We start from the raw sequence: 19,882 nt of genomic DNA, 5'->3' as shown, positions 1-19,882 counted from the left end.
CCCCGGGGGTCATGATTTTCACAAATTTGAATCTTCACTACATAAGGATGCATCCACACAAGTGTCAGCTTTCCTGGCCAATTAGTTTCTGAGAAAAAGATTTTTAAAGATTTACTTTTTATATTCATATGTTAAACTTCGACCCTCCATTGTGGCCCCACCCTATCCCCAGGGGTCATGATTTTCACATTTTTGAATCTACACTATCTGAGGATGCTTCCACACAAGTTTCAGCTTTCCTGGCCGATTAGTTTCTGAGAAGAGGATTTATAAAGATTTACTCTATATATTCATTTGTTAAACTTCGACCCCCCATTGTGGCCCCATTCTCAGGTGAGCTAAAAAGGTTAAGTTTACAATTCAATAAGTTGGTTTCTGGAAGAACAGATTTTGAAAATTTTCGTAATAAATATTGACAATTTTTTTTACTTTTTAAAGCGCTAAGCATAGCTCAGCCCTTTATTGTCGTTAGACTTCAACTTCCGGTGCATCGAATAACCGCCCCCTATAAGCAAAAGTATACATCATTTAAACTGGTTAGGGAACCAGTTTCAGGGGTTTATGCACATAACTGCACGGGCTATTGTGAATCTAATTTACGGGTTATTGTGAAATTAATGTACGGGGCTTACATACATCATTGCAGGGATTGTCATGCAGTGATGAGGAAATATAGTGCGTATACAGAAGCTGAAATGCTATATACATTTATCTGTTATATACATACAGAAGCTGGGTTAGCGCTTTTCAGTACTATCAGTACTTTGATTTAATCTTTAGCTTTTAAGATCTGTGTACAAACATAGAATTGTTAGCAAATCTCTGTATCTTGCTTATAATTCGAAGCAAACACTCACAAATGGTTAGTAAATAGAAATTGTTAACAATTAAACACAAGAAACATGCACTACATGTATAACAAATAAAGAACACAATTTATTTTTTCGAAATGAATCATATATATACATGTATATACCTACATATTTCCGTAAGCGATATCAAACTCTATTTAAACTGAATAAACTAGAGAAAATGCCGAGCATCTCAACAAAAACCTATTGCATTAATCTACCATTACGCAAAAAATAATGCCGAATTACCGATAGAATGAATTGTATTTCAGTACTCCTACATCAGATTTTGCTTAATTTGCGCAGGTAAACAGTTAACGTAACTGTTTGATTTACCGAAGTCTCTGTTTGATTTGATACGTAAAAATCACGAAATACAGACGACAGTTTCCAGGTTACAAAGCATATATAATGAAAACGAAACGAAAATCAGAACAAGCTAACATCAAAGTCATGTGTGAAAACTGTCAACGCATTGAAATATTTAGCCTCAATTTACTTCACAAAATCGGCACCAATATATTTTTCAAAATTTTCCCTTCATACGCGAACTGTTGCACAACAAGCAAATTCATCATAGTCAGATCGACCCTTTTTCGTATAATGTCATGGCTGCTTTAAACAAAGAACCTCGTTTTAGAAGTATGGAATACGAGTCTTGGTAAAATGGGTAAGCAAAACCGGGCCGTGGCAAAATAAAAGCCGGGGCAGATCGGCAATCGTCAATTCCAAATACGCACTATTTTGCAGCAATATTTACAGCAAATACAAATATACTGGTCCATCAAATATCCTGAAATTTTAATGAGATTGGCAGATTAATAACTGCTTATCTTTTGTTTTGCCCAGGCCAAGTCTTGTCTACCCATTTTACCGGATGCCGAATCCGAGGCTATTAAACTGATTGAAACACGCCTTTCCTTTATTATTATTTTCGTAATAACTCAGATTTGAAACAGAATTAGACCTTAATTTTTGCAATTTATAGTTTCCTTCCCATAAGGATAATTTATGCTAAACTACGTTGAATTGGAATCAGTATTTCTTGAGAAGAAGATTTTTAAAAATGCACCCCCCTTTTTCTACAGTTTCAAGGTTTTCTCCGCTTTGAATACAGATCGGACTTTTATTTCTGCAATTTATATTCGCCCTCCCATAAGGATGCTTTGTGCCAAATTTGGTTCAAATTGGATAAGCGGTTTTAGAGAAGAAGTTCAAAATGTAAAAAGTTTACAGACGGACAGACAGACGGACAGACGGACGGACGGACAGACGGACGACGGACAAAAAGTGATCAGAATAGCTCACTTGAGCTTTCAGCTCAGGTGAGCTAAAAAGTGCAAATCTTGGATTTTTTGGTAAACACTATTATGATTGTGTAATTAAGAATTTAAATATGAAAATTGAGAACCGTTGCTATGGTAAAATTATAATATATTTAGGCATCTTTGAATGGATATTATTCACTTATAATGAATAAATTTATGAAATCAATTGGTGAGAAAAATAAAATGTCATTAACTTTAATGACACTTGAAAAGAAATTAAAAATTTTTAAAAATAATTGCCGTTGCTATGAACTTTTCAAAAAATGAGAATTTCTGCGTGATTTTTTACGCAACTTAATTTTCCATAGCAACAACATTTTTCTTATGCATAACAAAGCTTTTTGTGGAATAAAATGAAACTTTAGATATATTTTTACAAGTTCCAACTAAAACAATTGCAAAAAATTTCTAAAATCAGGAATTAAAGCATAACAAAATCATCTTCAATTTCTCAGTTTTTCCTATTTTTTGGCCTTGTTGCCATAGCAACGGATGTCAATTTTCAAAATAAAATATATCTTGCTTGGACATTGACATGGATGTAAAAATTTAACAGTTTCACATTTCGGCTGACTAAAAAACCTCAAAAATCTAATTTCAAAAATTTCTTTCGGTTTCCATGGTAGCATTTTAAATGTATTGGTTTCTCCATCAATTTTCTGATATTATCAAAGAATTGAAAATAGGACAAAGGCTGTTTTATGTCTTTGATAGTATACATTAGTGGGCAAAACCTTCTAATATGGCTTCAAAGCAGGTAAGTTTTGCTATTTTTCCATCTTCAGCCTCGATTACCATGGCAACGGTTACCCCCAGCAACCAACTTTTAGTGTTTTTTTGCGATTTACACCTGGGTGTGTCCATGTATGAAATGTAAGGAAAGTTGTTGACTATGCGTGGCCAGACCCTTTAATAAATCTTTGATTCTTACATAGAATTGATCTTTTAATACTGAATAATCGCCAAACATAATTCCAATTAATTAATACATTATTTGCAACAATCTTGTCTTACATTGGTTTCGTTTTCAACGATATCAAATCGACATCAATTCAACTGTAGTCATCGAAACATTTCACTTTTTAAGGTGTCTTTACTTCCTCGTCGATATTGTTCAGTATTATTTCACCAATGTCAACAACAGTTCATGTAGGTGTAGAGACGTTGCACATCTACATAAACTCTACACTTCAATCTGTACTTGGAGTCGATATCCTTTCACCTTTATCAATATTTTGCATAAATGTCATAATTTGGGCGTTGTCTTACTTTGGTGTCGATTTCGACGATATCGCATCGATATCGAATTGCTTACATCAAATAGGCAAATACAAATCATCAGTAACAATATCGATATATCGACATAAATGTAATGCAACTTATCATTATAGTTCGATATCGATGTCGATCAGAGTAGGGGTCAATTACTTTGAAAAGTAATTAATTACTTTCAAATACATTGACAATTTTATCAATTACTTGCAATTACAATTACATTGATTTTTAAAAATGTAATTAATTACTCTCAATTACTTTGGTAAATGTAATTAATTACATTTCAATTACTTTAGTTTTATTTTTTTAAATCTTGAGAACATATACATATATTAACAGCATTAAGATATACAGGGCTTTATGCACTGTTATGTTTTTAAAGGTTGTATAGTTCGGTTGAGATCAGATTTCTTGAACATTTCTAGAACAGTTTTCTTAAACATTAAATTCATTCAGTACCACTGAGTTCATTTTTGGTTCTGAAGAATATTTTCTCTATAGCGAATTAATTTTTATTCACATATTAAAACTATGTTTATTCAAAAAGTACAACTTTCGGCAGTACAGCATATCAGGATATAAAAAATAATTGCTACAATTCACAAGAATGGGATATTTTGATTCCATTGGGTCTAAAATCAATGGGGGTTCTTGGGTGTTAGAGAAGTTCACACCTCCACAAAATTAGATCTTTACCTATTACCCTGGGAAGTGTGTCATGCTGTATAAACATATATGAAACATTATGGGACATTTAATTATTGTATAAACAAAAGTCCATGCAAAACATGTAAAATCTATTTATCATTATAAGACACCCTTTTTATATATTTTAAACTTGGAAAAATGTAATTGAGATGTAATTGAAAAGTAATTGAAAATACACAATATTTTTTGAATGTATTTAAATACATTCAATTACTTGTAATTAATTTAAACATATTTTATTGAGTAATCAAATGGATTAGGCAACAGGCAAAGCCTATATAAATCCTCTCCAAAATACAAAGTCAAGAATGGTGTTATAAAATAATCATAGAATATAGTATATAGTATGTAATATAATTTACCAGTTTACAGAGTGATATATTATTGATATATTTGTATACAAGACAAAGGATAATTGGATAATAATTTATAAGCTTGACTTTTGTCATATGATGATAAATTAACTTGTTGTTTAACATTACACAACTGTACATGAACACATTCATTCCTACATTTATAAACCCATCACCTCATTCATTCATACCGACAGACAGACATAGAATATTGGTGTCATGATCCAGCCCATTTGAAGAAAAAAAAATCAAAAACGCTTAGAAGCTATAATATAACTATGAACATAAGAAACAATTTTACAATTTAAGTTGTATGAAAATTCAGAGCTACCATAAAGAATATAGTTAATATGAAAAGGTACACTAATATCATTAAATTGATTAAAAAGTTTAACTCTTTATTGAGTGTATCTTGGACACTCAAGAAAAAAATGTATATTACCTTCAGATTCAGACCCACAGTTTGTACATTGACTATCAGCAATTAAAAAATCCTTAAATAAATGAGCATTTAAATTGCTAGCTTTATTCCGTAATTGACATAAAATAATATTTTCTTTCCTATTGCCAAAGCTGTAGTGTTTGCAAGTTTTGGGTATATTTTGGTTTTTGAGTTTTGACTTAAAAATAGACAAAGATGAAGAATGTTTTATTTCTGCATCAAGATTATTCCATAATTTAATTGTAGACGGAATAAAGCTATTGTAATAAGAAGTAGTCCGACATAGTGGCAGAGAGTAAAAATTGCCATTAGACCTAAGATTATATGCATGTTCAGTTGGAAAGTATGGTTGAATTAAGTCTAACACGTACTGCGGTGCTAAACCATGAATTATTTTGTAGAAAAGAATAAGCTTATGGTTATCCCTTCGAGATTGAAGGGTTTCCCTGCCAAGTTCGCTATATAAGATACTTCTGGATGAGTTAACTCTCAACCCTGTTATTATTCTGGCTGCTTCAATTTGCACTTTTTCAAGCAATTCAGAGTTCTCTTTGGTACAGTTGCCCCACACAACATCACCATATTCCAGTATAGGTCTGATAAAAGCCATGTATATTTTAACCAGTGTTTCTCTATCAATTGTATGCTTGGGCAATCTTAATATATTCAACCTTTTGCATGCTTTTTCATAAATACCATTAATATGATTGGACCAACCACCATCAGACTGTACATGCAAGCCTAAGTGTACATGACTTTTTTTATTGTTTATGATTTCACCATTATATCCAAACAGAATTGCAAGATAGTTTATATTTTTTCTCGTAAAGTCAACATTTACAGTTTTATTTGCATTAAAATCTACAGCCCATGTGTTGGACCAATTTTTATTATATCAAGGTCATTAGTAATTGATAAAGTTTGTTGTTTGACATCATCATCAATAATAGCAAATAGAGAAGTATCATCTGCAAATAATCTAATATTGTTTGAAATGCTATTAGTATTGTCATTAATGTAAAGCAGGAATAGGAAAGGACCAAGTAGTGTGAACCCTGAGGAACCCCAGTATCTAACATCTGAAATGTAGATGTAAATCCTTCTAATGTTACTCTCTGTTGTCTAAGAGTCAAATAATCTTCTATCCAGCCTAACATGTTACCCCCAAAACCTAGCCCCTTAAGTTTATGGATAAGACCAAGATGCCAAACTCTATCGAATGCTTTAGAAATATCACAGAAGATAAAACGAATATCCTTTCCTTTATCTAAACTTGATATAATTTTATCATAAATTTCTACTAGTTGGTTTACAGTTGAATCCACAGGCTGGATTTAACCCTGACTGAAATTTTGTAAGTAGCTCATTGTCTTTAATGTAATTAAACATATATTTGAACAATACTTTTTCCATAATCTTACACAATGAGCTTGTTAAAGAAATAGGTCTCTAATTATTAAGACTATCAGCACTACCCTTGTTCTTAAACACAGGTGTAACATAGCTTGGATCCAAATATATGGTAGACATTTTTTAGTAAGAGATAGATTGAATAGTTTGGTTAGAGGTTTATATATAGAAGAAGTTGCTTTGAGAATTCTTGGAGAAATACCATCTGGTCCTGGAGGTTTAGTTACATTAAGTATTTTTAATTGGTCAATAACATCTTGCTCAGTTATTATTAGATAGATAGATAGATAGATAGATAGATAGATAGAAATATATATATATAGTTAAATCCAAAAAATATCGCAGTGTCCGGTTTTATATTTATTAATATATATATATATATATAAATTATATATATATATATATATATATATATATATATATATATATATATATATATATATATATATATATATATATATATATATATATTAATTAATTATATATATATATATATATATATATATATATATATATATATATATATATATATATATATATATATATATATATATATATATATACTCAAACTTGCTTATTTATTGGGTCTGCTCTGTATTTATGAATTATTGGGCCAACTGTTATCTGTAGTTATGCGAAGACGGGATCAGATTGATAATATCCAAATGTCTGGAAGCTATGTATAGCATAAAAACGAGACTAAATTGTTTACCAACTGTATATATGCCTATTGCATTTAAACTGTAGAATTGGGTCTTGGACCATATTGTTGAAAATTGTATATATATTCCGAAATCAGTTGGTGGGTCTAATAAGTTATGATCGATTTATACTTGTATTTCCGTTAATTTCTGCCATTCTTGAAAGCTATGATTATATTATTTAAAAATAAATTAACTTACAACGGTTACTGTTTATATGGTTTTGCATTTACATCATGGTTTTGTGTCGTTGACCCAATTATTAAAAATATATTAGCTAAAAAAAGAAACTGTGCATTACTTAAAAAACATTTAAGGTGCGCAATTATTACTTTCGATGTCAGCCTTATAAAATAAAGAAGCTGTACGGTTTTTCCGGGGACCAAGTAAATATTATGCAGTAAACCAACGAGAACCACATGTCGCTATTGAATCGTAAACACGTAGTAGACCGCCATGCTTTGCGATTCATTCAATTAATTGGAGAATGGGTTCGACGAAAGCATTGTCATGTGAAAAATGAAAACACTAAAGTACCAACCGTTCTAAAGTTATGGCCAAGGATAAAATTTTCAAAAGTAGGTCAAACTCGATGGTCAAATTGTTGGTACCGTAGGGAAGGTCTAATGCAATATCTATATTCTCCTGGCTTGCAAAAACTGTCTTAAATTTGATAATTTCATCGCAACCGAGTAACACGGCGAGGTAAGATTACGTCGATAAGGTGAGAACTCCACAACGAAATACTTTGAACTGGGCTGCAACAATATGCTATTGGTGTACATGAGAAATCTTTCCTATCATCAATTAAAAATGTTTTATATAGTCATATGGACACTTTAGAATAACACGAACTCTTCAGTTCCATGGCCAGTACTATTAAGAGCAAAATATTACTCCAAAAGTGTACAGTCAAACAATTCAGAAATTATTTAATTCTGGTTACTTGTCTCTCATACATGTAGTATTTCCTGTGCACTGCAGGCTCATGTGACACAGACATTTTTGTTTAGAAAAAAAGGGGGGGGGATATCTACTTGGTGCATAAAAGTAAAATTTAAACTAATATGTATAAGCTGAAAACTTATTTTAAAAAAATCAATATTTCAAAAGTGTATATCACAAAATCTAATATGCATTCATAAAAATGTTACATTGTACAGTAAAGTACATGATAATCCAGGTCAGCTTCTAAAATTGTAGCTATGTCACAATGGTTTCCATAGAAAGTCAAAGTGCATAGGGACAAATTTAAAAAAAATCAACAAATCTGATAATTGAAAAAAAAACAACTTTTTGTAAAGTTCTGCATACAGTAATTTTTGTTTTTGGATACCTGAAACGACATTAATATCGTTGACATCATGTATCATATCTTTGAAAATTGTTTAAGTTTACCCTTCTCTTAATTCCATTTCTTTTAAGTTCCATATGCATTCGATTGAATATTTATCAATTTAGCCTAGCATTTAAAATATGTTTGTTTCTCATTTGTTGACGAAAACATCATTCCTGTGGTCTCTATTGTCAATGTTTATCTGATAAACTTCCAGTATGTCATGCAAGTGTTACATGTTGCACACCAGTTTGTAGCATAATAATTAAAGCATGAGCCCAATAAAAAGATCTTCACTCGCTGATTGATTTAAAAGTGAAAAAAAAAACCAAGAGACTAAGACAGAAATAGCAGTAAAATTTCCAAAACATATTCAGAAAAATAGTTTTATCAATCTAATTAGTTACCTTCATGTTGAGCTAAATCATACAAAATTTACAAACACTGCATATAAATTTCTTCTTTCAATACATTCAATGGTCTGCAAAGCTTTCTTCGATGACAATAAATAAATTCGAAAAATTCCTTCATAATCATCATACACTGGCATATAATCAATCCTTTTTGCATAACAAAAGGCATTAACTTCGTCATATATACAGTATTTTCTTGTTGACACAAAACCAATAGACTTAGAATGAAGAATTTCATCAATGAGTGTTTCATTGGTTATCCAAGAGCCATGACTATCTTTCTCTGTGTAGAGCTTAGACATTCCTATGCAGGTTGCTGATACATCTCTTTGGATATCTTCACTGATGCTGAAAACTTCTTGGTCACCCTGTGTTTCATCAGTTCTCATTTCTACAATACGAAATCATATCTTGGATATAGATATACCGTCAGAAAGTTAAAACAAACTGAGTCAAGATTTGCAATAAAAATGAAAAAGAGTCTAGAACATGTATCTGAACTATTGGGTCACACATGTGAGACCACACTATAGGGCCTACATTCATCAATTACCAATACTATTCTAACCTGATAAGAACATAGACCCTATAATATGAGGTTACATTTAAGACAAAACCAATTGCTAAGCATCAACATAAGGACATTTTTGCTGAAAATTCTGGCCTATTAGTTAGACAATATTGTGAATTATACAAATGTATCAAATACATTACCATTGCCAAGATCCTCAATGAGTGTTTCATTGGGTATCCTAGAGCCATGACTATCTTTCTCTGTGTAGAGCCCAGGCTCTCCAGTGCAGGTTGATGATACATATCTTTGGTTTTCCTCACTGATGCTAAAAACCTCTTGATCACATTGTGTTTTATCAGTTCTCATTTCTACAATACGTAATCGTATTTTAGATACAGAAATTCTATCAGTAAGTAAATACAAAATATGTAATGTTTTGCAATAAAAAAGAGTCAAGAACATAATTCTGAGCTATTTAGTCACACATGTCAGACAACACTATAGGGCCTGCATTTATCAATTACCAATACTATTCTGACATGTAAAGAAAATGGACCCTATAATATGTTGTTACTTTAAGACAAACCAATTGCTAATCATCAACGTGTAGATATATTTGCTGAAAAGATGGGTTTTATTGTTAGACAATATTGTGAATCATATGAATGTATCAAATACATTAACAATACATTGAAGACAAAACCAATTTCTAAACATCAAGATGTGGAAATTTTGGCTGAAAATAATGTCCTAGTGTGACAATATTGTGAATCACATGAATGTATCAAATACATTACCATTGCCAAGATCCTCAATGAATGTTTCATTGGTTGTCCTAGAATCATGACTATCCTTCTCTGTGTAGAGCCCAGGCTCTCCTGTACAGGTTGCTGATACATATCTTTGGTTTTCCATACTGATGCTGAAAACTCCTTTGTTACCCTGAGTTTCATCAGCACTCATTTCTACAATACGTATTCATATTCAAAATACATATACACTGTCAGAAAGTTAAAACAAAATGAGTCAAGTTTTGTGATAAAATAGAGTCAAGAACATGTATCTGAACTATTGAGTCACACATGTCAGACCACACTATTGGGCCTACATTTATTAATTACCAATACTATTCTAACCTGTCAAGAACATGGACTCTATACAATATGGTGACATTTACTTACAACACCAATTGCTAAGCAACAACAGGTGGACATTTTTGCTGAGAAACATGGGCCTAATAGTTAGAAAATAATGTGAATCATACGAATGTATCAAATACATTACCATTGCCAAGATCCTCAATGCGTGTTTCATTGGTTATCCTAGAGCCATGACTAGCCATGTGTAGAGCTTAGACATTCCTATGCCGGTTGCTGATACATCTCCTTGGATATCTTCACTGATGCTGAAAACTCCTTGGTCACCCTGTGTTTCATCAATTCTCATTTCTGCAATACGTAATCATATCTTAGATACAGATATACTATTAGAAAAAAAAATGAGTCAAGTTTTGCAATAAAAAAGAGTCTAGAACATGTATCTGAACTATTGGGTCACACATGTCAGACCACACTATAGGGCCTGTATTTATCAATTACCAATACTATTCTAAACTGTTAAGTACATGGACCATATAATATGAGGTTACATTTAAGACAAAACCAATTGCTAAGCATCAACGTAAGTACATTTTTGTTGAAAATTCTGGCCTATTAGTTAGACAATATTATAAATCATATTTATGTATCAAATACATTACCATTGCCAAAATCCTCAATGAGTGTTTCATTGGGTATCCTAGAGCCATGACTATCTTTCTCTGCGTAGAGCCCAGGCTCTCTGGTGCAGATTGCTGATACATATCTTTGGTTTTCCTCTATGATGCTGAAAACTCCTTGGTCACCCTGTGTTTTATCAGCACTCATTTCTACAATACGTAATCTTATCTTAGATATAGATATTCTATCCGTAAGTAAATACAAAATGTTTTATAATAAAAAGGATTAAGAACATAATTCTGAGCTACTGAGTCACACATGTCAGACGACACTATAGGGTCTGCATTTATCAATTACCAATACTATTCTAACCTGTCAAGAACTTGGATCCTATAATATAGGGTTACATTTAATAAGACAAACCAATTTCTAATCATCAATATGTAGACATTTTTGCTGAAAACATGGGCCTTATTGTTAAACAATATTGCGAATCTTATGAATGTATCAAATACATTACCATTGCCAAGATCTTCAATGAATATTTCATTGGTTGTCCTAGAGCCATGACTATCTTTCTCTGTGTAGAGCCAAGACTCTCCGGTGCAGGTTGCTGATACATATCTTTGGTTTTCCATACTGATGCTGAAAACTCTTTGGTCACCCTGGTTTTCATCAGCACTCATTTCTACAATACGTATTCATATTCCAAATACATATACACTGTCAGAAAGTTAAAACAAAAATAAAACATGTCAGAACACACTATTGGGCCTGCATTTACGTGCATCAATTACCAATACTATTCTAACCTGTCAAGAACATGGACCCTATAAAATAGGGTGACATTTAATACAACACCAATTGCTAAGCAACAACATGTGGACATTTTTGCTGAGAAACATGGGCCTAATAGTTAGATAATATTGTGAATCATGCAAATGTATCGAATACATTACCATTGCCAAGATATTCATTGAGCATTTCATTGGTTATTCTAGAACCATGACTATCTGTCTCTGTGTAGAGCCCAGACTCTCCAGTGCAGGTTGCTGAAACATATCTTTGGTTTTCCTCTATGATGCTGAAAACTCCTTGGTTACCCTGTGTTTCATCAGTACTCATTTCTACAATACATAATCATATCCCAAATACAGATATACTGTCAGAAGGTTTAATCAATTGAGTCAACCTGAGTTTCATCAGCACTCATTTCTACAATACGTATTCATATTCCAAATACATATACACTGTCAGAAAGTTAAAACAAAATGAGTCAAGTTTTGTGATAAAATAGAGTCAAGAACATATATCTGAACTATTGGGTCACACATGTCAGACCACACTATAGAGCCTACATTTACATGTATCAATAACCAATACAATTCTAGCCCGTTAAGAACATGGACCCTATAATATCGGGTTACATTTGAGACAAACCAATTGCTAATCATCAACATGTAGACAGTTTTGATAAAAACATGGGCCTAATAGTTAGATTATATTGTGAATCATACAAATGTATCAAATACATTACCATTGCCAAGATCCTCAATGAGTGTTTCAATGGTTGTCCTAGAATCATGACTATCTTTCTCTGTGTAGAGCCCAGGCTCTCCAGTTCAGGTTGCTGAAACATATCTTTGGGTTTCCTCTCTGATGCTGAAAACTCCTTGGTTACCCTGTGTTTCATCAGTTCTCATTTCTACAATACGTTTTCATATTCCAAATACATATACACTGTCAGAAAGTTAAATCAAAATGAGTCACGTTTTGTGATAAAATAGAGTCTAGAACATGTATCTGAACTATTGGGTCACACGTGTCAGACCACACTATAGGGCCTATATATTTCAATTACCAATTCTACTCTAATCTGTCAAGAACATGGACCCCATAATATGGGGTTACATTTAAGACAAACCAATTGCTAATCAACAATATGTAGACATTTTTGCTAAGAAACATGGGCCTAATAGTTAGACAATATTGTTAATCATACAAATGTATCAAATACATTACCACTGCCAAAATCCTCAATGAGTGTTTCATTGGGTGTCCTAGAATCATGACTATCTGTCTCTGTGTAGAGCCCATGCTTTTCTATGCAGGTTGCTGATACATATCTTTGGTTTTTCCCTCTGATGCTGAAAACTCCTTGGTCACCCTGTGTTTCATCAGTCCTCATTTCTTCAATACATAATCATATTCCAAATAGAGATTTTCTGTCAGAAAGTTAAATCAAAATGAGTAATGTTTTGCGATGAAAAAAGGTCTAGAACATGTATCTGAATTATTGGGTCACATGTGTCAGACCACATTATTGGGCCTATATTTATCAATTACCAATTCTATTCTAATCTGTCAAGAACATTGACCCTATAATATTGGGATACATTTAAGACAAACCAATTGCTAAGCATCAACATTTGGACATTTTTATGAGAAAATGGGCCTTATTGTTAGACAATATCTTGAATCTTATGAATGATTCAAATATATTACCAAAATATTTAAGACAAAACCAATTTCTAAGCATCCAGATGTGGAAATTTTCGGTGAAAATAATGTCCTATTAGTTAGACAATATTGTGAATCATACAAATGTATCAAATACATTACCATTGCCAAGATCCTCAATGAGTGTTTCATTGGTTATTCAAGAGCCATGACTATCTGTCTCTGTGTAGAGCCCAGGCTTTTCTATGCAGGTTGCTGATAGATATCTTTGGTTTTCCTCACTGATGCTGAAAACTCTTTGGTCACCCTGTGTTTCATCAGTTCTCATTTCTACAATACGTTTTCATATTCCAAATACATATACACTGTCAGAAAGTTAAATCAAAATGAGTCACGTTTTGTGATAAAATAGAGTCTAGAACATGTATCTGAACTATTGGGTCACACATCTCAGACCACATAATTGGGCCTGTATTTATCAAATACCAATTCTATTCTAATCTGTCGAGAACATGGACCATATAATATGGGGTTACATTTATTATAAGACAAACCAATTGCTAAGCATCAACATGTGGACATTTTTGCTGATTATAATGGCCTAATAGTTAAACATTATTGTGAATCTTATGAATGTATCAACTATATTACCAATATATTTAAGACAAAACCAATTATTAAGCATCCAGATGTGGAAATTTTCGGAGATCTGTCAAGAACATGGACCCCATAATATGGGGTTACATTTAAGACAAACCAATTGCTAATCAACAATATGTAGACATTTTTGCTATGAAACATGGGCCTAATAGTAAGACAATATTGTGAATCACATGAATGTATCAAATACATTACCATTGCCAAGATCTTCATTGAGCATTTCATTTGTTATCCTAGAGCCATGACTATCTGTCTCTGTGTTAGAGCCCAGGCTTTTCTATGTAGGTTGCTGATAGATATCTTTGGTTTTCCTCACTGATGCTGAAAACTCTTTTGTGACCCTGAGTTTCATCAGTTCTCATTTCTACAATATGTATGCACATTCCAAATACATAGTCACTGTCAGAAAGTTAAAACAAAATTAGTCAAGTTTTGTGATAAAATAGAGTCAAGAACATGTATCTGAACTATTAGGTCTCACATGTCAGAACACACTAAAGGGCCTACATTTACATGCATCAATTACCAATACTTTTCAAACCTGTCAAGAACATGGACCCTATAAAATGGAGTGACATTTAATACAACACCAACTGCCAAGCAACAACATGTGGACATTTTTGCTGAGAAACATGGGCCTAATAGTTAGACAATATTGTGAATTATACAAATGTATCAAATACATCACCATTGCCAAGATCCTCAATGAGTGTTTCATTGGTTATTCTAGAGCCATGACTATCTGTCTCTGTGTAGAGCCCAGACTCTTCAGTGCAGGTTAATGATACATATCTTTGGTTTTCCTCTCTGATGCTGAAAACTCCTTGGTCACCCTGTGTTTGACATCAGTTCTCATTTCTGCAATATGTAATCATATCTTAGATATATATATATATACTGTCAGTAAGTGAAAACAAAATGACTCGGGTTTTGCAATAAAAAGAGTCTAGAACATGTATCTGAATTATTGGATCACACATGTCAGACTACACTATAGGGCCTATATATTTCAAATACCAATTCTACTCTAATCTGTCAAGAACATGGACCCTATAATATGGGGTTACATTTAAGACAAACCAATTGCTAATCATCAACATGTAGACATTTTTGCTGAGAAATATGGGCCTAATAGTTAGACAACATTGTGAATCATACAAATGTATCAAATACATTACCATTGCCAAGATCCTCAATGAGTGTTTCATTGGTTAGTCTAGAGCCATGACTTTCTGTCTCTGTGTAGATCCCAGGCTTATCTATGCAGGTTGCTGATACATATCTTTGGTTTTCCTCTATGATGCTGAAAACTCCTTGGTCACCCTGTGTTTCATCAGTTCTCATTTCTACAATACATAATTATATTCCAAATAGAGATTTTCTGTCAGAAAGTCAAATCAAAATGAGGAATGTTTTGCGATGAAAAAAGGTCTAGAACATGTATCTGAATTATTGGGTCACACGTGTCAGACCACACTATAGGGTATATATTTATCAATGTATCAATTACCAATTCTTTTTTAATCTGTCTAGAACATGGACTCTATACTATGGGGTTACATTTAAGACAAACCAAATGCTAATCATCAGTAAAATTGTTTCTGCTAATTGTTGTTAAAATGCAGATAACAATTTGCACACACTAAATTTAGTTGTCTAGCTTTCTATCTTTAGTTTCACACTATAGAAAAAGTTATCCTTAACTTGCCTGAGGCTCTAGGCAATTATTTGAAAAATTCACATACATCAGATGAACATTAGGGCATGGAAAAGCATTCAGATGCATAGACAGAATACTAAGACATTTAATAGTGATACATATACCTTTTTTTACTGCATGTCTGTATTCCATGAAAGGAATAACCTTGTCCACCTCACACTAACATAGAAGATAACTACACAAATGAAAAGCAAGAAAATGGATGATATTATTTCCGTTATAAGGAGAGTTACATTTTCCATTTTCTTTTCCATGTCACTTCCTGTCACGTTTATGACCCAATAATACTGTGCTACATGTAAATACACATATCCAAGAGTCTTAGACCCAATAGTAATATATATTTCTAGACCCAACATTTTCATTAACTACTTTTGAGAAAAAGAAGTCTTCATCAGTCCTCAATATTACCAGTAACTGATCATGAAATATATCCACTTGTCCATCCATCAAGTTTCCAACCCCATTAATGTAACTTGTCAGAATTCCTAATTAACCTGCCCAAATCTGAACATATATAAAGAATTTTGAAGAGCTAAAAGATATATCGGTAATAATATTTAACATTAATTTGTAACTTAAAACAATTAGGGAATAAAGTCTTCTCATTTGCTATTTTCAACCATTAATGTTGATTTAACAGTCGCAAACCGAGTTTTATCGGCAAGTGGAGCCGGTAAAACAGATATTTTATATTTTAACTTTAGTGCAAATTATGCATATTGTTTGATGTTAACACCTTCTTTTATAAGAAATATATGTCAATAAAGTTTGTGTTTTAGCGTCATTCTTTTTTATGACACGTACAATCAAAAGCTTTCACTCTTGTTAATGCTTGTTTAACTCCCTAAAAAAATTAGTGCATTAGCCATCGTAATCAAAATGCTTTTTCTAAACTTTACAATTGGAAAATGCAGTACTACTGTCTGCAACTTAGTCTTGATCCCCACTGTCAATTAACAATATCTATAGTGAAAAGAGACTGAACCATGATGGCATCATTTCAAAACTATGACAGCTAGTGGCTAAAAATTCTGTGGAATATTAATTTTTAAAAAATCATATTCACAATATTCTTCGAAGGTAAAACGATTCTCATGCTAATCAGACAAGTCTGTCTGGAAATCGACCTGCCTTATCACAAAATGAACTGGACACAGACAATCATGAGACACATGCCCTAGACAGGGCTAGTGGATTTGCGCATCATGTCTCCCTGATCTTCAAAACTTCTTTTTAATTTGCTTTGAAAAGAAAAGTGAAGTGTCACTACATTTTGGGTCTAGGTTAGTCCTTGAAAGTATTTTTGATATTGTGTGAATTCTAATTTTGAACATGGGCACCATAAGTGTAGAATCCCTGCACAAGAGAACATTGAACCTCATGTCAATCATTACATCTGTTACACATGGACAAACTTTCTTACTTTAAAACACAAGTTACTAGATCCCTTCGACTTTGTTTAAAAGGAAAATAACATACATGTTTTGAAAATATTTTCAAATCAGTGCTCATTATCAAAGGAGTGATAAACATTAATTGTTTTTTTTTACAGTCTACAGGGCAGGTTATCAGCCACTTACTGCCTCGAAAAAAACAACTCAGCATCTATATTTACCTACTAGTACAAAACTGACTTACCAGTACTTGGTCTTCTTGTGAAAAAACTTGTAAGCACTCTCCTTTGGTTCTTCTATGCATAATTTGCCCCTGTATTCTGCAATAAAATCCCCTTAATATACAGGTTTTTCTGTTACAACTCCCCATTCTGCAAAAAATAAAGAATTTTAAAGCTGAACACCGCTCGTAAATAGGCACTGTCCGCCATATTTCTCTTTCATCACTGCTGTCCCTACAACCCCTATATAAGGCACAGACCTCTAAACTGTTCAAAGTACTTTGCTGTAGAGGTCTCACCTGTGTGGACGTACATCTCGCCTCGCTGTGTTATTCGGTCGCGATGAAATTATCAAATTTTACGCACTTTTTTAAAGCCAGGAGAATACTAACATCAAATAATTTGGTCAATGCATTATTTACAAACAGAGTATGCACATAGAATAAGAAACAAATGCATAAAATCGAAAGACCACGAAAGGAATACTACACGTCGACCACGAGTTTCAGGTGTGCAATCGGGTGTATCGGAATCGAAGGGTTTATATACCAGGTATCTGTGTGACGGTGCCTATTTACGAGCGGTGTTCAGCTTTAACATCAGAGATAAACAAATTTACGTTTCAGAATCTAAGAAGGAGCTAGTGATGATTTTCATTTCTACTACAGCTATTGCCAAGATCAAAGAAATGCTGCAGACATTATTTACTAGGGCTGGGACGATACTATACTTAGCCGATTTGGTAAATATCACGATACATGAGATGCGATATGATACGTATCACGATACATTGCAACTAAATGAAAACATGAATAATGGTTCAAAATGTATTCAATCTGTTGATGTATTACCGCATGTCCAAAGTTGTTTTATTATATTTAAAATAAGAGTTGCACAATTTACACATTATTTTAGTCTCGTATCCACTACTTTTTCATAAACAAGTAATCCAAAAGTTGTCCACACTCCAGATTTAGCTTCATAACAGTTTTGACTACTTTACGAGGTATTTGCCGATTTCGGCCATCTTTGTACTTTCGTATTAGGCGAGCGGACTAAAAATAGCTGATATGTGAAGCTCAAATATTTTTGGAAAATAAAAAAAAAAGGTTGCTTAGGTATCGTTGTATTAATGGTAAATGTATCGATCCAAATTCCTCAAAATAAATACCATGATGCATCAGTGCATCGGTGGATTGTCCCATCCCTATTATTCACCAATAAATGACAAACTTCATTAAAAACAAATAATAATTAAAACAAATATTAACATTAGAAACAATATTTATATTATACAGTTGGTATGAATTTTCACTGTAGAATCTAATTCTTATTTTGAACATATCGATGCATTGTCTTCTGCAGTCTAATGAGTTTGTATTGCCTAAAACAGCTGATAAATGTCACTTTTTATAGCTAAGTTGGGCTGTTCCACTGACCTCCTCACAATATTTAATACACTACATGATTTTACTTTTGAAGCAAAGAAGTAGACAACTGAAATTTACTTTCATAAAAGATAATTAATATATGTTACAAACAGATTTATAAATACGTGCAATAAAGAATATTTTTAAACCAACAAATGCTAAAATCGTCTGCATCCCATGCAATTGATATACAAGTAAAAACAAATTGATCCTCTAGTGTTAAATGAAACATTGTGTAATCAAGACGTAGTGGCCTTTGTTTGTTTTGTTTTCTATAGAGGAACCGATCAGTCCTATTTTAGAGCTGTAAGTAGAATAGAAAAAAGTCCTTGTTGTCGTGAATGATGCAGAATAACCTCTGAGGTCGATAAATGTTGTTTGAAATATAAAAGTCTCAGCGAATGCCTCAGCTTTAATATTTAAAACAACATCTTTTACCTTGGGGGTTAATTATTCTGCAACATTCACAAAATTGCAGACTATTTCTTAAATCTAAAAAGAAGTGAAACAACTCATTACTGTATCAATTCGTTTCAGTAGTGTTTAAATCTAAAGCAAACAAACAAGTATTTTTTTAATATTTATATGAAAAATGTGTTTATTTACCTAGGAGCAATTAACTTGGGCAAAATATCAACACTTCATTCACCAGAGTTTTATCAATAAATGCAAAGAATACCTCTCAGAGAAAAAATAATAAATATAAACCAGGAGCAACCCATGTACATGAAATTTACAGGTGTATTATTACATGTACTTACGTATCTCATCACAAATGATAATCCAATTTTTTTTTAGGAATTCTAAATCCCTTTTTCTTTCAATGCATTCTTTGGCCACCATTAGAGGCGTTTTACGTTTGTTGTTTCTTCTGAAAGCAAAAGAAAAAAAGTGTGCGTTGATCAGCTGATGTGCCGATAGAAGACATTAACTTTTATATGCTTG

General features: G+C 32.5%; 1 pseudogene; it reads right to left on the bottom strand.

Moving 5' to 3' along the window:
- Positions 1-6,960: 6,960 nt before the first annotated feature.
- Positions 6,961-19,793, bottom strand: LOC128166531 (uncharacterized; annotated as a pseudogene).
- Positions 19,794-19,882: the final 89 nt, after the last annotated feature.

The sequence above is a fragment of the Crassostrea angulata genome, chromosome 10 (assembly GCF_025612915.1).
Source record: "Crassostrea angulata isolate pt1a10 chromosome 10, ASM2561291v2, whole genome shotgun sequence".
Taxonomy (NCBI): Eukaryota; Metazoa; Mollusca; class Bivalvia; order Ostreida; family Ostreidae; genus Magallana; species Magallana angulata.
Note: the sequence above shows the minus strand (reverse complement) of the source record. Positions and strands in the feature narration are given on the sequence as shown.